Here is a 23444-nt window from a genome sequence, read left to right as displayed (position 1 = left end):
CGAATTACATGGGCAAACGTCTGGCACGTGACCCCAGAAATGACAGGGGACTTATTGTTGATTTTTGTGTTCGCTTCCAGCGGAACAGCGCGCGGGGTGTCGCTAAATGCGCGCCGTTTAATTCATTAGTGATTTCATACGCAGATTTCACGGCATTGCCTCGATTCTTGTTTTGGTGATGTATTTTTTCTTCACCAAGCTAATATTTTTTGATGATTTTATTTGAAGCTTCAGTTTAACCGTGCCTTCGTTGAAAATTTTGTCTCATCGGTTAGTACGTAATCAGGTCTACCAATAATTCTGGGATCACGAAGGGAATGGGTATTGACAGGGAATCGGGAGTAAATGCCGGAAGCATACTATATCTGCTGTCGTTCCACCGTAGAATTCACTTGACGATCGACGTCACCATTCTGTAGATGGCCGCAAAGCATGCAGCTGCATTTTCAGCCGTGAGTTGATTCCAAAAACCTCGCATCTCATTGCAGTTCAGTACACTGCATGCATAGAAGTATCCCTACTGAAACGTACCCGTAGTTATTCATATGGGGAAAAATTATCGTATGTCCCTGTAAAATTTTATAAAGATAAAGAGTTGGTATCTCATCCTTCCCAAATGCTTGCACGTGAACCACGGATCGTGGGTTGCTTCGGGAAATTGCACACTATTAAGTGATCTCTGCAACTTTTATCTAAATTTATGAGAGACACAGGGCAATCCATATCTTTATCTGTTAAAAGCAATGACCTCTTCCCAAAGTGCTCTCAGGACGAACTTTGGTGGGATATTTTAGATTACTTATGAGTAAAAATCTCGATTCTCTCGGATCGCCTCCTCAATCAGCTTTCCGTATGAACGTTTGAAAATATCACACTCCCTCCTAATGTACGAGTGGATATATGTATGTTGGAAAAAGAAATCAGATCGCATCATTCCACGGGGGCTTGCTATGCCCCTTAAAATTTTATAGCTCATTTTCGTCGAGGTGGAAAAGGGTGTGCGTTGTTTTTGCGGAATTCTATTTCACCTCACCCCGATCGCCTCATATTTCTCTCATCCCCAGAAAACGGACCCATCCACCGCCAATCTGTTGGGTTGCCCACCCACAAATCAATTTTAATTCTAAACACACAGCCTTGCAAACAGATGGCCGCACCCATGTAGCTTCCCGTCACTTTTTGTTTGCTCATATAATACCTCCCAATTATTTCAGCCGCGCTCCCAGCTATTTCCTCGACGGGGTGATTGTGGCTGTGGGGAAGGGGGGGGGAGAGGATGGGTAAGGAGGGAGGGGGGACGGAAATTCCAGCAACCAAGGGGAGCGCAGGGCGGCTCGAAGGAAACTAAATAACTCAATTACGGTGAAACTAGGACGCACAATTCCAGAACCCAATTTTCTATATAAATCCCTTATTAAAGTCCCAGTAATGCATCCTGAATTTTGTGTAAATTTCAACTCGGACTGAGAGTGCACACATTACTGAGCCAACTCGGTACCATTCCTGGTGTTTTTCTCTAATTTCCAAAATCCTGTAATAGTCACTTCGTGTTTACGTTTTTTTCCCGAAAGAAGCTTTCACAAGAAAAAAGGAACCAATAACAGGGGCGTATGGTAAGGATGCTCGGAAATGATTTGTGAAAACCTTTATATGTAAAGTATCAAGTGCGGAAAAAATCGTTGTAACTAGGTGATAGTCGTCAACTGGAGGATTTTTAAGTATGGATGTGAAGACGGATAAAAAAGGTAGAATTGACGGCAGAAAGTAAAACACACGACAAAGTATAGGGCATGTTAACGGAGGAGAAGGTGATTGCGTGGAGAAATCCAAAGGAGGCAGGAAATATCGATGTAGAAGATGTTGATTAGATTTGGAATGTTAGACAAGCAGGGAAGGGGTAGGAGGAGGATAGGAACGTTGGACGGAATGCAGAAAGGAAGTATGCGGAATTGAAGAGGGGTTTATTGTAATGTAGGATGCCAAATTCTGTTTCAGCGGGATAGGTAAAGAAATATACCGGTTTCTGGACTATAGCCATCCAAAGCTTACCTAAAATGGAAAAATACGTGTAAATAAGGTTTACTTGTACGGTTTAATCTTTATATTTCTGCCATGTGAATTTTTACATTGACATTCCTTTCATAACAGAAATAGAATTTACTCCAATTGATCTCCCGCTCTGTAACTTAATCACCACATTCCTAAAGATACGGCTTCCCACGGGCGATCCTTTGATAACTGCTCCACAGTATCTACAAAAAGATTCCTCCCAGAATAAGTAAGCAGCATTGTAGTGAGATCGCGGGAGTTGCTACATATTTGGCTGAAAAGGACTTTTTGAAATCGCATTATAGAAATTGAGCATAGGAATGCGGGGTTTAGCAGAGGGTGATAAGATAGTACAGTTAAGAGGAGTTATTGACTGCGGTGAGAAAACTTTACTGTTTTCCGGAGAAGTAGTTAAATGAAAACTAACAGCAGGTTATAACGTCACAGTTGACGTAGTTACACGCAGAAAATGGCGAGATATGGAGGAATATATCGGTAAGATTATTTTATCAATATCTATAAACGGAGGAACTGCCTAATCGAGCTGCATAGTTACCATCAGATTTGGATCTCAATTTGATATTTGATGTTAAGGTTACATGAATGAGAAAGTAAAAGATATTAATTGAATGAAGATTAAAGGAATACCATTAGCCAATTGACTTCAACCCTTGGGGATGGGTAGAAGAGGGTAAAAGGGTATATTTACCAGAAGATGGAAAGAAATACTTCCAACAATAGTTGTAGAAAACGGTGATCAAAGTAATAGGAACGGTAAATAAAGAAAAGTTTAGGAACCTATGGATTATAGAAGATGTGGAAAGGAAAATAAGTGAGATAAGGAAGTGGAGTATGTGAACTAAGAATTAGAGAGAAAAAATCGCAAAGAGCTAAACACCTCCATAAGACCAGAAGTTAATATGGCAGGGGAAACGTGGTGGAGAGAGCGGCTAAAAGATTTGAAAAGTTTCCTGAGACCATACGAAACAGAGCCAATTTACAAGAGAAACCGTCAGGATTTATAGAAGGGAGATTCTCCTTACACTCTTATGGATAAAGCAGATAGTGTATTAATGGAAAGAAAGAGGCTACAGCAAGAGGGAAATAATGTATTGAGGAAATAAGTAGAGTAATGCTGACAGTTCAATTAGTTGGGCAATCAAAAGTACATGTGATATTGGTAATGATGCTTAATAACAAGAAATAGTTTACCGCACAATATAATAAGCATTAAAGGAAATGAAATCGAGGGAAGCTTAGGGAATAATTATTATTCCTTAAGAACTACTTAAAAATTTAGGAAAACGATGAAAGAAGACTTTCAATGGGTCCATTCCAATTATTTATGAGGGAGGAAAGTATCCGGAAGACTTTTTAGATCAGTGTTGATACCCTCCCAGTAAAAAAAAAAGTGGCTGGATTACACAATTTAGACTTCATGTTTGAAGAAGCCGAGTAAAGGGTCAAAATGGGCAGTGCTGGGAAGGAAGTTAAGAGAAGGGTGTCCATTATCACCTGTTTTGTTCAATACAAGCGTATAAAGAGAAATTAAAGTAAAAGGAATAATCTTCAACCAAGAGTTGTGGATAATCAAGCGTTAGTTAATCATTCAGACACTTGGTTCAAAGTATTACTTTGCTCATTGTCAAATCCCTGGGACAAATATGAGATGTGAATTGATCATAAGAAAATATAGTTAATGAGTATCCCAACGCAAAGAAAGTCTAAGGTAAATATTGAGTTTCGAGGCCAGAAACTAGAAAGTGTGGAACATTTCATTTATTGGGAATTTAATCAAAAGAATATTTGGGAAAGATTTGGGAGGATGGGAAGACTAGTTCTAGTACTAGCCTTAGAGGTAGTACTAGCCTTAAACGAAGAAAAAACGAGAGTAATGAAAGTACAAATAGGCGGAATTGGATGAGAAGCACTTCTAGTAAATATGTAAAGAAATTACATCTTTTATTTGGAAATTAGTTTTTTGTATCTCGAAAACCGCCAAAAATGCACAACGGTCCTCAATATTATAATTAACAATCACGGAGCATCCTGAAACCCATTATCCTAACCTGCCTTTCTCCCTGTTCCCCAACTCGAAACAAACCCGTGGAAAACATTTTGATCATTGTTACAATATATATGATAAGTCCTTCTTCCCGTCGAAAGCCACACAAGTCCAATTAAAAACCCTAAAATTATCTTGCATCTGGCTATATAAATCCTCCGAATATCACGGATTAAACCTTTCCAATTAGCTAACACCTTCCTCTTCTGTTATTTCAACAATCAATCGCCCATTATGTATGCTTCTCTGTTTAACACTCCGCCCCAAATATTCCCTCTTCTCTTTATCTTACCCTCGGCTACTCCTCGTACTCTAATGAAGGTGACTGGAACCACAGAAATATAAAAATCTTAAGTGAGTGCTTTCATTATCACATATTTTCATTATATACATTTTTCATCTAGTTTTCCTATGTGTACATTAAGTATGCATGCATACACACATGCATATATATATACATAAATATATATATACATATATATATATATGTATATGTGTATGTGTATACATATATATAATGTTTGTATGTACTATATATATATATATAACGTTTGTATGTACTATATATATATATATATATATATATATATAGTATATATATATATATATATATATATATATATATATAGTATATATATAAGTATACATATATAACTATATATATATAAGAACTATATATATATATATATATATATATATATATACATAAAACCATAAACACAGTAATCAACCCTTAGGTCGGCAGGTGATGATAGATATCACCCAGTAATAAGCCCGACACTGGCTTATCCTCCTACTCTGATGTATGAATTTCACACATCAGGGTAGGGAGGCCAGTTCCTATCCCTGTGCCGGTAATGGTTTTCCAGGAAGATCTGGTACCTGAAAAAAATAATATATATATAAATATATATATATATATATATATATATACACACACACACACACACACACATAACACCTATGCTTCCAGAGGAGTGAGGGAAGGAGCTTTCGAGGATGAGAGAAGAGAAATAAGAACGGCATGATGTGAGTGAAGGACGGAGTGACGCCTCGTGGGGCAAGAGGGTGATACGAGGTGGGGACACTCGTACATAATTGGCAGTTGAAAGGAAGTCGGAAAGAGGCAAACAACTGTAAATGCGCCCGTGATCGAAGAGCACACATCATTTCAAAGCGGCGAATTTACAAGCCGTCGTTTTCCTTGTCAAACAAAATAGTGTGTGTATATTGTGAGTACGTATGAGGGGGCAGAAGGGAGGGAGAGCTTTGGGGAAAGGCAGGGAGGGGTGGGAATGGATGGGTGTGTGTGTTTAACAGCGGCCATAGGCGTGCTTTGGCGTGGTAGGAGGAGGCGAGGTTGTGTTAAGCGTGGGCGAGGCGGAAGGATAGGCAGGATTGCTTAGTGAGGTAGTTGATGGAGGAATGAGTAAGAGGAAGCGAGGTGTGAAGGCAGAGAGAGTCACTAGTCATGAGAAAATGGCTTGGGAGTGGTGGACGGGGATTTAATCTAGGCTGAAAAGATGAGTGCTCGTAATTTTTTTGGGTTCAGGCAAATGTCTGAAGAGGTGCCCCTGAACGAGTCGAATGGTGCAGTGGGATGCATGGGATATGGATGATTTCGACATATGTAAACTTATGGTATATTTTCAGTTATGTCATAACACGCATATAATCTTTCGGGCACCAAAGGTTACATTATAAAAATCTCCGTAATCGACATAGCAAAAGATGCAGGGCTTCAATTCCAAAAGACACACCTTTTCCTTTTTAATGGTGGGCGTATTCTGCGAGGGAGAAACGAGTACTTGAATGGCGCATAGTATACCTCTTTTATTTACTCCCAGTGGTCGGATCTACCAGTATAATATGGCGCTATGGCTGTGGCCTCTTTGCTGCAAGAAAAATCAGATGTCCTGTACCTTTCTAAAAGTCTAACTCTTGGCTTCTCTCTTGGAGAATCAAGAGGTTGATTCCTAAGTGGGAATCCTACTCTGATTCCTCCACCACGCCCATGCCGCTTACTTGTTTCTCAAAGCGATTTTTATGAAGCTTGGCGGATTTCCTCTGAATCTCAACTAAAATTTTAATTCTTGCGAGACTTGTTTTTATATGTCAGAGTTATGTTTGCGTTCGTTCCTTGGGGAATAGGGTGACTCATGGAATCTCCTGCTCTGTGGAGGTTTCGTTATATGCACTAATAATTTGGTGAAAAGGTTAAGAAAACAGAATAAAGATATTGGACTTGTTTACGCTATCTGTTACAAGTTTGCCATTTTCTGCCTTTAAAAAAATGTATGTCTTGACGCTTATCTTAAAGTTTCTCTATATTCAAATATTTCAATTCGTCTCCAAATGTTCACATGAAATATTTTTTACGCATCTTACAAGCCTTTATGCACACAAAATATTTTGTCTTTGATCTACATTATACGGCTTTACTCAAAGCTCTCTAACTCTCTCAATAATATAGTAAGGTAAGCACAAATTTTGGAGAAATTGTTTTATCACACCCCCTCTAACCATTTTCCAAAGATTGCCATTTCTCTCTTCCACCCTTTAACTACTCCGGCGCATTCTTCGAATTTTGTTCTAATTATTTCTCCTACTTTCTCTTCCTTCACTATCTTCTCCTTGTCTTATGCCCATTTATCTGTATTTTTGTCTGGGGTGAATTCCCTAACGATACACTCTTACCAATTAGCCCCTCCCCGTCAAATCTTTGCCTCGCGTTCGTTTTGTCTCGCAAGCCGAGACGTTGCCCTCCATTTCTCTACAGTTAGCCGTTCGATGCTCTCCGTTCGCCCAGTATCACTTTGTGTGTGATTGTGTTTTGCTGCTACAACTATTTTTCGTGGAAGTTGCGGACAATCACCTTGCTCAAAAACCCGGCCATCAATAATATTTCCCAAAGGAATACGTATTCCGTGACTACGAAGCTATCTGGTAAATTGTTATCGAAATCAAAATTCTCCAACACAAAAGAGATACTTAAGAAAATCAATTTTCATTTTATTCCAATTAAAGAGTTTTAAGTTTTTATTTATGAATACTACCTTGATCAAAAAGTTCCCGGAATAACCACCGTGTGGCGCTCCCATCGTTCCGATTTGAGTTCTGTTTTTTTTTTGTTAAATTGGTACATCTGTTGTTGATATTCCCTTTAAATCTTAGTGTCATAACTTGACATTTGCAAAAGTTACGGTCGGTTTTCGGTATGTCCATCAGTGCTTCCTGCGATTTTTCCATTACTTCCTCTCGGCTGCTAAAACGCGTTCCCCGTAATGGTTTTTTAACCGGATTGAACAGAAAGAAGTCACAGGGAGCCAAATCAGGTGAATTCGGTGGCTGTTGGATGGTATTTGTTGCATTTTTCGGCAAAAAATTACGAATAATGATAGCACTGTGCGACGGTGCGTTATCATGGTGCAAAATCCACGAGTTTTCTGCCCACATTTCTGGTCTCTTTCGGCGAATTGCTTCACGCAAACGTCTCATAACGCCCAAATAATACTCTTTGTTTACTGTCTGGCCTTCTGGCAAAAATTCATGATGCACTACACCGTTGTAATCCATGAAAACCGTCAGCATTGCCTTCTTTTTTGACTGAAAACGACGTGGTTTTTTTGGTCTCGGCTCATTTGGTGAACGCCATTCACTTGCCTGATGTCTGGATTGCGTGTCGTACTCATAAACCCACGTCTCGTCTCCAGTAATGATCCTTTTGATGAATGTGGGATCGGATTCAGCCTCGCAAATCATGTCTTTTGCGACGTCAACACGGTCTCTTTTTTGCATGAAATTGAGGTCTTTTGGCACCAACTTTGCTGCTACACGACGGAAACCCAAATCATTAACCACAATGTCTTGGGCGGATCCATAGGCAATGTTCAAGTCCTCCGCTATTTCTCTGATGGTTAATTTGCGGTTATTGACCAACATTTCTTTTACTTTATCAATTTTTTCACCGAGTTTCGATGTCGATGGTCTGCCACTGCGTTCATCATCTTCGATTGACTCACGACCACTTCTGAACCGCTCGTGCCACTGGTAAACGACCGTTTTTTTTTAGAGAATCGTTGCCGAAACACTTTTCCAACATTTCCAACGTCCGTGCGCCACTAAATCCGTTTTTTACGCAAAATTTAATACAAGTTCGTTGTTGCAAATTTAAATCCATTTCTGCAATTGTAAAAAATCGCCAACACACACAGAGATAGATGTACTCTTGGCTACGCAACTTTTGCAAATGTCAAGTTATGACACTAAGATTTAAAGGGAATATCAACAACAGATGTACCAATTTAACAAAAAAAACAGAACTCAAATCGGAACGATGGGAGCGCCACACGGTGGTTATTCCGGGAACTTTTTGTTCAAGGTAGTATTCGTTTGTGAAGATTCACACAAGCTTCAGCGCATTTGTAAACAATATATCTTTGGGAAACTGTGCCTCGGCATAGTATGTTTATTATGTCTTCAATGGGAGGATCAAGTCCTCTGCCATTTTGATGATTGAACGCTGTTTTATCAGTCCACTTTTATTATCTTCACCCCTTGTGTACCTCAACTTGACCCCGTGGGTTTGGTGCTCGGATCTAGAGAGACAAGGTCAATTTAATTCAATGGGCCGCAACGAATAACGATGCTCTGATTGATTATTTTCCACCATATTGCATACATTTTGTGGAATCCATTATATTTCATTATGAGCAATAGAACCTTATTCTATACATTCTGCTGAGTCGGCGTTGTGACAGACGACTCCGTGACTTTATAATTAGGTCGTTGGCTCTTGTATGTGGAAAGCCGCAGGGAAAAGTAAAAAAATCCAGACCCCGTCCAAAGATAAAATGGGATTGGTCATCTTCGGAAGGCCAGTCATTTTTGACCCTCATTCCTCGTCCTTTGTCCCGTCCTCACTAACTTGACGGCGCTGCTTTCACTCCTCCCCCCACTTCACACACCCGGGAATCTCCCCCCTCCCCTCGTCCTCCTTCCCTTTGCCCCCTCCATTATTTATCGCTGTCTTCTGAACCCTAACTCTTTTTTATTCCCTTCAAGTTTTGTGCTACTGCGGTGTTTCCTTAGTCCATCCTTGTTCATGTTCCCTCAACTACTTTTTCAGGAGGGCCAAGCACTAAAACACACGCATTCAACGTTTGAGGAAGTTTTCACAGTTGTTTCTGTGTGTTTCAATTCCCAGAAAGTCTTCTCCTTAGTGAAAAGTACATTTCTGGTTTATTTGATACATTAAGTATTGTATCTTCGGCCGACTTAAGCCATTTTTTATTGTTTTAGTAGCATATTATGAATCAAAGGAAGGCACGGTATTAAATGATCAGGAAAAGGTTTTTGTGCTTACCCTGAGTTTGGAAGAATTCCTCCCACGCAAATGTATTTACCTATAATCCGCAATAGTTATATTGAAACTCTCTTCATCAGAGTACCACTGTGATTCACAAATAATTCTGCACGTTAATCTGTGGCCCTAACGCCCCCTCACCAAACGCCCTTTCAATGGTTTAAGTGTTGCTGTGGAATCGTCCTACGTCCACCCCCAGCCTCTCTCGCCCCCCTTCAAGGAATCCACTCTCTTCTCCCACGCCCGTACTTCCTCCATCTTCCAGCACGCACACAAATCCTTCCCCAATGCTGCCAGGGCCACTGTTATTTTTTGTCCGTTCCCCGATTCGAATTGTCGCGAATCTCCTGCTTTCTGCGAGAAATATCTGGCGGTAGGCAGCAAACGTTAACAACGTTGTTAGGTTAGTCTCAATTCGGGGAAGAAACTGTAGTCCTCTAGTGGGCACGAGGTACATATTTTGACCCAAAAGAAATCAAATAAAGCCTGGAAATATTGGGCATGTTTTCTATGTTTTGTGTCCGTAATTTTAAGAATGAATTTCTTTTCCATTTGGAAAGGCACAAAATAAGCCCAGTGAAAAGTTATAGTATTATTTTTCTCAGTATTTTCTTGTGGTAGTGAGGGAAGGAGCTGTTTGGGGAATAAATAGACTCACACTTTACAGTATTACATGGGTCACATGCCGTTGAGAGGGGAAAGGACTTTATTTACATTAATACCATCTGGAAAAGGGAGGTAAAGATCGTATTAATTATGCAAATACGACTCGGGAGGATTGTAGAGCTTGAGAAATGTAAGCACACGCTATAATCCGATTCATAATTCCGGGTGTTAGTATAACGGTGTCGGAGTTAAGGATTCGATACAATTTAAGATAATTATTACGAGGCAGATTTTTAATTGCAGCATCGGTGTATCTTTTATTATTACTTGCATAATTCAAAATTCCAAACCAACCTACAATGAATTTTCAGTGCAATTCAATTACTCCGATTCCTCTAGTTTAATTTCTTCATTCATTTCAGATTAAATTACTAACGAACTATTACTCTCTTTACAGGTAAGAGACGTTCCACTCCGCAAATGTGCAGTAATGTCGTGACCAAGCTTCAGCAGGGTATGCAATAATTTTCTCTTTCTCCAGAAGTATAATTTGTAACAGATATTTTAATTTTACGTATGGTTTTAACAGGGGAATTATCATAATGATTCTCATTAATGTCTAGTACCATATGTCTTTTTATGTCTATTTTAAATGCTATTACGACCATCGTCCCTTTGCTTAATTCACGAGAGAAGCACGTAATATTTCATAATTATTCAGGGTCCGTACAGTAAGTATCGGGAGTGTTTCCTAAAATCAAAATTTATTGCAGTCATCATTACAATTACTTAATAATCTTCAAAATACATTCCACCTGGATCGATATACTTAGTTCGGCGCGTCTGCCACTCGTCAAAAGCTCGCTGAAAGCCGGTTTCCGTAATACTTTTGAGAGGCTTTGTCGTCGCCATTTTTACCGCCTCGATGAGGTCGAACCGCTATCCTTTTGAGCCTTCTTTTGAGCTCTTCTTTACTGGTAATAAAGGTGTCGATAAATTCTAAATATTCGTGGACGCTGTCCAAAATTTCTTGTAAAATTTTTACCCGCGACAGTTTTTGTCCCTCGCTCAAGACTTTCGGCACCAGCTTCGCGCACATTTTTTTCATAGCAAGATCCTCTGTTACAATCGTGTGGACGGTTCCGACTGAAAGGCCGGTATCCTCACTGATAAGAGCGATGGTTAAACGCCTGTAAGAGTCCAAAACGTTTTTCACTTTGGCCACCTGAGCATCGGTTCGAGCGGTCGTCGGGCGTCCGACGCGGTGCTCGTCGTCGACGAGCTCCAGGCCTTCCTTAAACATTTTGTGCCACTCAAAAACTCTTGTGCGGCTTAAGGCATCATTTCCATAAGCCTGTTTAATCAGTTCAAGCGTCTTCGACGCAGATTTCTTGAGTTTTACGCAAAACTTCACATCGTAGCGTTGCTCAACGGTGCGCTCCATGCTGGCGTGACGACACCACAAACAATCACACGTCACAAAAATCCACCTCCTGTCTCAACGCATGCCCGGAGGTGACTGAAATAAAGTGCGCCTGAGTGGTGGGGAACCGCTCCACCGAGCCGACCGGTCGGACCCCCATTCATCGCTCTGTTGAAGCAACAGCGTACCAGTCACAATACTTACTGTACGGACCTGGTATAATTGAATGTGCGTTTTTTTACTTTTTATTTGTATTTACTTTATGAAAATGTTTTTCACCATATTAAAAGATTTTTGCAATAATTTGTTCTTAAATAAATGTGGGTTAAGCAATATTTTTTTCGTAATATCCTATTTCCCCAACAAAAGATTGACCACAGAGGCACTATTTATGAAAACCTATGTTAAAATGATAAATATTTTATAATCTTTGGTAGATGCGTGGGCGTATATTTTAATGGGAAATTGGAATTAAGTTAATCATTAAAAAAGGTTTTCAAAATATTAAGCATACATCATCACTTACTCGTACATCGGCATCTACACAATACCTCCGAGGCTTGTCAGAGGACCTGTGGCCGGGGATGTTAGGGCACCATACATACAGAATTTATAGTTTATATACTCACTTGAATATACGAGGGTCATCCGGAAAGTAGTACCCGTTCGTGAAATAAAGACACAAAAGTAAATATTAACAAACATAAAAAATTTTATTTGAAAGAGGATACTTTAAACTACTTCTCAACATAATCTCCAAGCAAATTAAGGCATTTGTCATAACGTGTGACAAGTTTCTGTATTCCTGCTGCATAGTCCTTCGCCGCCAGCTCATTGAGATACGCGAGGGACCCATCTTGCACAAATTTTTGCATAATGCAGATGGTGTTTAACAATTTCATGAACAATTGTTCGAGAAACATTGGGAAAATGCTCACAGATGTCATCAATTGTGACGCGCCGATCGTTCCTCACGAATTCGTCAACTGAGCTCACCAGTTGGTCTGTAATGACAGACGGTCTCTCCGAACGCTCATCGTCGTGTGTGTTCCCCCTCCCCATGTTGAAGTTGCGACACCACCGCCGAACAGACGACTCGTCCATTACATTGTCTCCATACACCTCCTTTAATTGGCGATGAATATCACATGGGCGAACGTTTCTTGCATTGAGGAATTTAATCACTGCCCTCACTTCACAACTGGCGGCGTTCTCAATTTTTTCAAACATTGTAAACAAACACAGAAACAACACAGGCAATGCTAGCGTCACGCAACTTGGCTCAGAGAAGGCAGACAAGCCACTGAAGCTATCTGACCTCGTCCAGCGGCTACTCGCGTCGTCAGCACTTCATGCGGCACGAACGGGTACTACTTTCCGGATGACCCTCGTACATATATGTAAGCCCTTGTGCAAAAACACTCATCCCCATAAATACTCAGAAATATACACGTGCATCCTGGTACAAACGATTTTGATTTATTCATTGAATTAGTATTAAACTTAATAATTTGAATTCATGCGTGGGAATTTGTAACGATTACGTACCTTACGAGGGAAGAATTAGCACTATCAATATGATTTTTTTCCATAAAAATTTTCTCGGTGTTGTAAGGATGATTAAGTTTCCTGTTTCTTGATAAAAGCTTATTGACTGCCTACTAACAACATTAACCAAGGTGTTCCCAACCAAATTCCTCCACCATACCACGCTTAATCCTTTCTCAAAGGAACTTTGTGCGAACTTAGCGGATTTTCTCTGAACCATATTTCATTACATAATTAAGGTTAGGTCCCATGGATCACATATACTTGCCGCGTTTTTTAATTGTGGCCTAACTACGGCGAAGTAACACCTCTCTTTTATTTCATTGCATTTTCCTACAACCCGTCTAATGAAACCCAGTCTCTTTAGTACTGAACCACATATTTATCTGATACGCATGTGTACCAATTTAGCTCACCGCCATCTCTTGACGTTACTTTTGAGAACTAATGATTCAACAAAGTTTCGCCAGGAGGGAGTATTAGGGGAGGTGCGAATACTCACCGAGTGAATGTACACAGTTTTACATCATAAAGGCTTACTAACATTGAAGTAGCTCCTAATGAGTGATAAAATACGCACTGAATTTATACCTTCCATCATTCAAAAGTGAGAGAGTGTTATTTGAAAATCGAATGGCACTTTCTATACCCTTACCTTTCCCAGTTGTAAATAACTTGAGCTCAGGAAATTGTTTCATAACTGAAACCATATATTTGACTTCAATGACACATAAAATAGTTATGAGCATTTGCAAAATGGGTTTGCAAATGGTTTCTCCGGACGAGGAAGTACACCCTCCCGGAGGACGGGAGAGGGAAGACGGGTGCAAATGCAGCGCCATCCCAATCGAAGTGCGAGAGTAGAAAGGTTGGGGATCAATCCGCGGCCCCTGCTATATTGGATCTGACCTTCCCACTTCCTCACCTTCATCCCTGATCGCCGTCCAGCGCTTGGGAGGAATCCCCCCTTCGCTGAGGGCCATGGACTCCCGAGGCGACTGCAGCAACCCCGTCCCACGAGCCCGCGAAACTTTTATCGGAGTCAGAATTTGTCTCGGAGGGAGCAGGAACGTCTTTGTGTGTACGTGTGTGTGGATGGCTAGGAGGGGAGGGTGGTAAGGGAGGGTGGAATGGATTGATGGGGTTAGGGGGAGGTGTCCTGTGTGCTCAGGTGGGCTGCTGACGTGTGCTGTTTGGGCGATGAGGTGGGAGTGGTCTCTTGGCGCGGAAGCGGGTGGACGCGGGGGGAAGTCGAGGAGGGGGGAATGGGCGGGGGGATCCGGGCCCTGGGAGAGGTATGGACCGCTGGAGTGGGCGGAGAGGTCTCGGGAGTTTCGAGAGTTAAAGAGGAGGAGGAGGGGCGAATGGGCGGTGGGGGAGGACCCCGAGGGTGTGGGTCGTCGGTTGAAAAGTAATTTTCTCCCCGGGTCTCATTGATCGATGTTTTCTCTACCTTCAACTGTCAACACCAGGTTTTTCACTCCCGCCTCCTGCGTCACACCTCTCTCTCCCACTCTCCCCTTTCCCCCCAACCGCTACCACGCACTGAACCCTGCTCCTTTACGTTGCCTTCCTCTCCCCTCCGTTGCTTCCCACAGCTCCCTCGGGCCTCTGACGTGAGTCCTTCACCTCCCCAGATTTTCTCAGAAGGTTTTTCATTTATCTCTGCGCGTTTTGTTTCATTCCAAACTCTGAATTCGTCTAATTTTCCATTTCTTTCGTGAACAATTCATACCAAACACACGCCCTTGCGGCGGCTTGCGGGGTATTATTTAGATGTAGATGTAGATATCCAGATGTTCACAATAAAAGTTGGGGTCCCAACAACCTTTGTTACACGCACTCGTCTGTCCTAGAAAACTGAAAATTTAGATGTTAACCCATCGCGTGAATTCCCCTGGCTCATTAGCTGTTATGAACTAAGATCATCTCTCATCACACTAAACCCGTTATTTTAATTTAATTAACGCACGAAACGTGTGGAGGCTAGTTGTGGAATCAGGTAAAACGAAGAGTTTCTGCCATAATGTGCGCTGAATATCTTCTTTGCCGAATAGCTTTGAAGAATTTCATACCAAGATACCAAATATGTGTGTCGTTAACCAGTAAAATTTTCTATATATTACTAAGTCTTTTCATTTTTTGGACTTTGTTCTCGAGAAACGAAGCCAAAATTTGTTGACTCATAATTTGGCATAGGACTGCGACGTAGTTCGTGTGGATCGCAAACATCAGTTCCTCTATAGTTCGGGTAATGTTTATGCACATATTTCGAATTCATCTATTACTTAAATTGATACACTTACTATTCTATACGTAACACACTTAAATCCCCCTTTTTCTTGCTTGTAAGCAAGGTGATGGGTAAACCAAAGTAAAGTAAAACTGATACAAAATTGAAATACTAAGTTATGTTTCTTGTAAGAAAGCTGGGAAAAAAATATAATGTTTGAATTTTGTACAATTAAGAAATATTTGGACCATATATATATATATATATATATATATATATATATATATATATATATATATATATATATATATATATATATATATATATATAAATCTTTTTAAGAACCGTCTCAGCTTCTGAAACGTTTTACATGTTCACTAATTTCTATTCATTATTTGACGATTACTCTTAGCGCTGCATTACTTTTTACATCATGTTAAATGAATGGCATGTTTTTAACAAATTTTTTCGCCTCATTTTCCCAATTCAATTCAGGTCAATGCGATTTTCGCGCATTTTTCTTCATGATGAATATTTAATTTTTATTTACAGCCATAAATAGGCAAGGTAGTATTCACTAACATTTCCTTGAACGATTTTTATTTGTTTATTCTCATAGAACTGCGCATTATCATTCATATGCATCTGTTTGTCTTTCACTCAATTTTATTTTCTAAATTACCTTTTTTATTCTGCTCAATCGATTTATTAAGGTATATAAAACTTTTGGAAACAACGAAATATCTGGGACTTAGAGATATTCTTGATGGTTTATGAGGGTCGCAGCTTTAGTAATTAGTCTATTGGCCGTGATATGGAATGACTCCCCCATGGTATTTTAAATGTTTATATGGAGTGGAAGTTTTTTGTAATAATCAATTTATCTCTCATCGAATTCTATGGACTCGATCATAGCTTTCAAATTCCGAAATGACTCTTATTTCGGGAGTAGAAAAATACACTTCTGCTGGTAAATGACTGCACATCGGTGTGGGCTGAATCCAAAATCACTGTAAATCACATGAGTTTCCATATCGGTTGCTTTTGTTTTCCTCTTGCGAATCCTTTTTAGGGCTGACCCAATTTTACACGAATGCTAATATGTCAGTTTCGTAACTTGAAATTTGAATCGACGATCTGTTTCAAGCCGAGACTCTCTGCACACTTATTTTTTTGCGTGCACTCCCAGAAGTAGTTTTTGCTCCGTGGGCGTGCCTCCGTGCCTACTTTGTATACATTCCATATTCGCTTGTAATAAAAAAAACTTTATTTAGATAGTCGAGGAAGATTTTTTTTTCAGGGATGCCATGAGATTCGCTTTGTAATTAAAATGAGCGTCCTGCATGTCTGGTTCTTGGCCGTGTTTACATTTTTTCCCCATTCCAACTGCCTTCTCTGTTTTCTTTGCGTTCTCCTCCCTCCCACCTCACCTCCTCGAAAACTCTTTCTGTTCCTTGACACAACTTTTCCATCCCTCACCCTCTTCCCCGACGCCATCTCTTTTTCCGTTACCTCAGAGCACCACGCCTTCTTGCCTACCCGCTCCTTTCTCTTTCTTTCCCCTTCCTTTCCTCCCTTTCCGAACTTCCTCCTTTCACGTCGACATCCGCGACAGGAGACCTTCCAACTCGCCCTCATCCTTTCATCACCATCATCATCCTTTTTTACTTTTTCCAAACTCGAGGGAGAGAGAGTTTTATTTTCGGGAACTTCCTCTCTCTCTTCTCTCCTCCCCGCCTGCAGTTTCAACGCCCCCCCATCCCTCTCTCCCTCCCTCACTTTGAGTCTCATCAAAGGATTTTTTCCTCTTTCTTCTCTCACCTACCCGATATTTCCTCCATCTCTCCTCCCTTTGCTAGTCCGACTCCTTCTCTTGGCATTTTTTTTTCATGCAAGGCGAAAGTAATTTTCTCCTCTCTCATTCGACTCTTCCCGTTTGCCTTCCCCCTCGCTCTCCTCCTATTTCCTCAGTTTCCCTGTGCTCACCCATGTTCCTCCTTCTTCCTCTCTTGCTCTCGCATCCATTCCCGAAGTGTCTCTTTTCTCCCCACTCTTTTCACTCACAGCCTCGATTTACCTCAACTCACTCCCCAACCACCTCCCGCGCCCTCATTTATTTTCAGAAACCTCCGAATTAACCTCCGTTGCAGTCCGCCTGCCAGGATGAGTTGTGCTCATTATTTTATTTTGAAGAGGTTCTTATTTTTTTATTATAATCATTCTAGATGTCCCTACCAGAAATGTTTCGTTCCCATAGTGTTTCGTGGAAAACTAAACATATAATATCATTGTGTGCTTACGAGGCCATCCTGATAGCGTGAAATGTTGGATACAGCATAATATTATGGCGTTTGTTACCAGTAATGTCTCCATTCTCTTTTTTATTTTTCTATCAAGTATCACCCTCTTTACCCAGGATTTCACCGCACTACCCCATTCTTTAATTTTCCTCGGATTTCCGTTCCCTACCTTAGCCCTTCAACGAAGAGCCTAGTATTTCCCGTTAACCTTTTATATTTTGCGTGGTCCATTTTGACTGCAATAATAAGGCAACTTTTCTTATTTATTTACCTATCTGGTCATGAGTTTTTGTACATGATTATTCCTTATACATATCCGAATTCATCGACGACGTTCTTTTTTAACATCCATGCGGACAGATGTTTATTCGTCGGCCAAGCAGTCACGTTCTCATAGCTGTGTACTTACAGCTTACGTACCCTCGAGTTTGTTTTCCAAACATCACATCTCAGAACCTTTCCCTTCGAGCAGGACTTTCAAGCTCGCTTAAGATACATGTAAGATAAGAAACTTCCACGTTTTGCGGTAGGCAAGAACATCCATTGAGTAGACTCTTTATTTATGTATCTAACGTGCTAGTACGCGAATGCATCTTGTTTCTATGACTTCATTAGAGAAGCTTGAAATGATATTCTTGAGGTTTGAAACCCATAATAACATATGAACATTTCCTTGGAGTTTTGAAAAACTAATTCAATGCGTCGGGTACAATAAAGTTTTCTCACCTATATTTTTCCTTCATTAACATTCCAAGGACGTACGAGTAGTACCTTGACATTTTACCATTTTTCTTGCATTACAATAGTTTCAATATTTGATAATAATATTTTGAATCATTTAAGTAATGATTAAAAATTATGCTCAAATATTATATTAATATTAATTATATGATTCTAATAAAATAGTAAAAGTTAAGTGCAGCATTGTTATAAGTACGGTTGGCTCGACAAAAAAGGACTGGAGCTATGGAAACATACTATTTTTGATGTAAAGAATTTCATACTATATACTTCGAATATTTTTCACCAAAAATGTGTAATCTCTAATTCATGAATATAAAAAAAATTGAGAACTTAAAAATTAGTCGCAATATTTTTTTAATATTGTCTGATCAATTAAAAATAATATAAAGTGACATTTTGAATACTCGATTTCCGGCCGGTCAGTGTAAGCCTTGCTTAACCAAAGGTCGTGGACTCGAGTAGCGCCTGTGTGCGTTTGTGCCTGCGTAACTGTTTCAATTAGCCTCTTCAGACATCCATTGACGAGCAGGAAGTAGTTTTGGGATTCCAGGTTGATATGACCCCCCAAATCGGTGTGAGAAAGTCAAAATACAAAATTAAGGAACAAAGTGATCATGCGGCCATGTGTGATATTTCTTATTATATAGACTAAACATCCGATGTATGCTGGTGTGGTTTTGAAAATCCGAGAATATAGTGAGAAAAAGCGAACTAACAAATAATCGGGTCAGCCTTGCTTAGCTTACACAAGGAAGCTGCGATGGGATACGAACACTCAAAACTATTTTTAAACACATTTATCATTGATCCATTTGCAACTTTGGGGAAGTAAGCCATCTGATGATGACGCTTGAGCGTTGAAACCGGTTGTAAGCTAATAAAGAACAGTGGAAAGTTACTTTGTATTCTTAATTTCATTAAGTAAGCCATCCTCTGGCGCTGCAGTGAGAGTTGGGATCAATATGAGTGAAATAGAATGCATACACAAAAGGCCAGTTTTGATTTGTGTTTCCCTCTCATGCTATTACTTGAATGTTTTTGCAATATGCCCTTCCCCTCCGGGAACTCTCTCCAACACTATTTCTTCCTGGTTTGCGTCGCTACATTTCTGACTTCCTTACCCAGTAATGTGCGGCGAATCGCGTATGGCTGTTGAGATGTAACGCGATCAAATGCAGTAAAATTTTATCTCTAAGATCGATATGAACATTAGCGGTTCCACCGACTATTTGAGGGCAGCAGAGGAATGGGCAAGTTTTATCGGTCACTCTTACACGCCCTGCGTGGTCGAGGAAACGGAGGGGATGCCTTACAGTTTTTCCCACTTCAACTGCTTCAAATGGGACATTTCAAGGAAGCACAAATTGTTTCCCGGAAACCTTACGAAATTGACGCTGGTTGATTCAAGTGGGTTAGATAGATGGGGCGGAAAAGTATTTTTCCAAAAGCGTGAAATTATTAAAATTTTCGAATTCGGAGGATCCTCCGAATCAATGTTAAAGATTGACGAGTAAAACATAAATATTTAATCTGATGGTAAACTCAATTTGGCACATTACATATCAGGGGAATCTCTATCAGGGGAAGCCACATCATACTGGCCGTTCTGGACTGTTCATCCGATGACAATGCAATATTATGACTAGCTTTTAGGCCAACAATATTAAAGCTAGAATAACATGGAGTGGGTTATTCGTGGAGATTTTAATGTTTCTGGTAGTTGGAGCTCTTACATTTTTAAACCGGGGGGTTAATCACGCATACGTGGGTGTCCTGTCTTTAATTTTCTGTTTATAGATACGTTGTTAAGTAAAGTTTATGTGTATTTCAAACATAAAACATATCTCCGAAATATGAAAAGAAAAGGCAGAAGAAAAGCTGTTTTCAAGTGAATACACTTGGATGCTCTGCCATAGAAAGTAGAAGTTTATTATTACATTTCGGGCTAAAGTAAACAAAAAATCTTTCTAATGCACAAGTAATGGCTATATTGACCTTTGATAATGAAAATCGCGATCTTTTACGGCGACCTACTATATATGGTACCTCCGGTGGCCCTAATCTTGTATATAAATTCTTAAGTATGCAAACACCTTATCGAAAGCTGCTTTTGTACAATACAGGGAGAAAAATCGGGTTGACGTCTGCATTTTTAAGATATAATCCTGATAATACTACTTGCCTCAAGACACATGGATTGAATTAGTTGAAGTAAGCGCCACCCGTACAATGATATCATATATTAATTTGAAGTTATAAAAATATATTTTCAAATGGTTTTAATTACATTTTTTCGCGGATATAACACTTTTTCCATGCAGCGGAGTTAATATTTATTTATGAACCATAAATGAAGCTACTATTTACATGGCCGTCTAAAGCTGCTCTCAAGAATGCAATGCTATCAACTTTGTCTCCTAGAACACTATCATTACTGACAGGGGTGTTATAATTAATTTAAAAGTAAATTCCAAATGCCGAAGAATATGTAAAATCATAGGAATATGATATTGACAATGAGATTTTAAGATCAGGTATGGGTCACTAAGAGATGGAAAAAGGATTAAGAAAAATTAATTGTAATAGGATTTGGGAATGAATATATTCCTGCAGAACTACTCAATAATTTAGGAAAATGAGGGAGGAACAGGGAGTTTTTATGGGCTCATCTGTAGAATTTATGAAGGAGGATTTTCACTGGAAAACTGAACAGGGTTCGAGGACTATATGACTATAAGCTTATATTTACACACGGTAAAGCTATTACAAGTACCACCGGTTTAAAGAATGGTAAAGGCAACTTTTGGAGATTTCCTGCGTGCTTAAATACGCACGTGTGCGTTAAAATTTTATTCCGTAGAGGAGGGGAGTAATGTGTATACTCATTTCCCTTTAAAACATAACCGAAAAATAGGGTTCAATAATCAAACAAGATCAGAAGAGCTAATGATAATGTTCATTTTCAAATTATTTTAAGAATGTATGGAAATAAAATACACTGTAAATATTGCGAATCAGAGGATCTCACATCTTTTCATTTCCTCCATACAAATCTCACGATATTAAATGCCACATTTAGTCACCATCGTTTTGCGTGGATTGCTTTCTCCATATCTCGTTAACGAATGTGCTGGGAGGGAAAGAGGCATTTTATTTCACATTTTGACGATTAATCCCCTTCGCGTCATCCTCGATCCCCCCTCACACAACTAAAACAGGCCGAATGGCCGTGCCGGTGCTTTGGGTCCAAACGTGCGTCAAACGAGCCGTCGTGTGAAATAAATGCGAATCGCGCGTAGGCGACGGGGAAGTAAACATCGGAATGCATGATTGAACGGGGATTTGGTGGTGAAGGGGTTGCGAAATTCGGCTGTATTCGGCGAATCAGATATTTTTATTTGGGCGTGGCATTATATTTTCGCAGGGGAGCAGTGGCCTTCTATTTTGGAGATTATTTTGAAAGCACACGATAATAACATATAACAAAAGCGATTTTGTGTTTGAAAATTTGTTTCAGGGACATCAAATCCATGTTGCATTATGTCTGGGCGTCACTCCACGCCCCCTGATGGAATTAATAGATGCCGTTTCATTCGAAATAATTGGTGGTCTTCAAACGAGAAATGATGTGCGCGCGTGTCGAGCTTTGATATTTGGGATTTTATTTTATAATGCTGCTCAGTAGGAATTACAATTTTATCAAACAATTAAAATTTTTCGCCTGTCCTTGTTTATAGCTCTTCTAAACGTGCGTTTCATTTCAGACATAATTTCAAAACATGTATTCCACGTCCAACTTGACCTTTATAAAAGAAAAAAAAACGAGAATTTGATTTGTACCGTAACTGTGATGGATGTTTTGCGATATTTCCAATCGTAATAGTAATAACAATAATATCTTCCGTTTGGATTTTGAGTGGAGACATCTTGAAAATAGCCGACGCGAGAAGCCATCAAGGGTTAAGTTGACGATCCTTAGTGCAGCAGGAACATTCATTCCGGGCGTATTTCGTGAAATATCATTAGGCCGCAATGAAATCCTTATATTTTTCCCAATTACTGCATTTGGCGAACAAAGAGCCTCGGTACCCATCATTACTTCTCCGCGTTTTCCGGGAATGCAGACTCGGCAGTGGCGCGTCGAGTAATCGCCGTCGTGAGCCACGCTCAACTCGCCTCTATTTATAAAACCGCTTCTCAGCTGTTATATTTCGCCATCCCGTCCGCTCGCCTCTTCCCCTCCCCCTTCACACTCGAGGCAGCAGTTACCTCCCCCCTCTTCCTTTTGCCACCCCCCCTGCCGCCCTCGCTCAGTTACGTGGTGACCTCCTCCCACCATCTCCCTCCTCGGAACCTCACGCGACGCATGCACGGAATTCATTCCACATCATAACTCCCAGGATACATTTGCCCTCTCATCGAGACCCAATTTCTGAGTCAACTGAACGAGATTCTCGTATTTTTATCGCATCGAAACCCACCTCGCTTCCTCGTCACGTACCACTCACTGCCCTTTCCACCAAGCACCCTTTTTCCCCTCCCACCCCACTCACCCCACCCTTATCTCTGTCTCCTTCATTACAGTCGAATTCTCTTGAGTCTGTTCTCTGTTTTTCTAATTCCTCTCCGCCACGCGACAGCCACCACTGCTACTGGTTGGCCTTGCCTCCTTCTCCTCTGCGGATTCAAAGATTGCTCTCCTGCCACTCTCCTGCCCAGCGCTCCGTCGCCCACCGATCGGAGTTGCAATGAATCTTGTTCAGTATTACACATTGCGAATTTCTTCCAAGGAGCCTACATGCTTAAAGCAATGCGTCATATAGCGCCACTTTCTCACCTCCATGGCAGAGTGAAATACTTTGGGAGTACATACTGTTGGAGATTAGCGCACGCCAAGCATCCACCACTTAACCACGAGCTCTGTGAAATTTTGGAGAGAGTTAAGATATAAATGGTTGAAATTACTGATATAAAAGGATTGCCACGAATAACAATATTCTAGCTTTACTCTAAGTTTCTGAAAGGCAGGTAATGTCATGCATCGAACCGGGGGACTATTGGTGGTTAAAATCCAAAAATAGGTACATTGATGCTTACAACGGACTCAGTCT

The 23444-nt window shown here is 40.3% G+C and overlaps 1 protein-coding gene across 1 annotated transcript in view; it reads left to right on the top strand.

The window, feature by feature from the left end:
• Positions 1-23444, top strand: part of mmd (disintegrin and metalloproteinase domain-containing protein mind-meld) — a 997749-nt gene that overhangs the window by 46822 nt on the left and 927483 nt on the right. The window contains exon 2 of the mRNA XM_071590726.1: positions 10543-10599. The gene's annotated coding sequence lies outside the window, so the exon portion shown is untranslated. The remainder of the gene's footprint in view (positions 1-10542; positions 10600-23444) is intronic.

The sequence above is a fragment of the Hetaerina americana genome, unplaced genomic scaffold (genome assembly GCF_022747635.1).
Source record: "Hetaerina americana unplaced genomic scaffold, ioHetAmer1.1.p SCAF_4, whole genome shotgun sequence".
NCBI lineage: Eukaryota > Metazoa > Arthropoda > Insecta > Odonata > Calopterygidae > Hetaerina > Hetaerina americana.
This window is presented reverse-complemented; position numbering and strand designations above follow the sequence as displayed.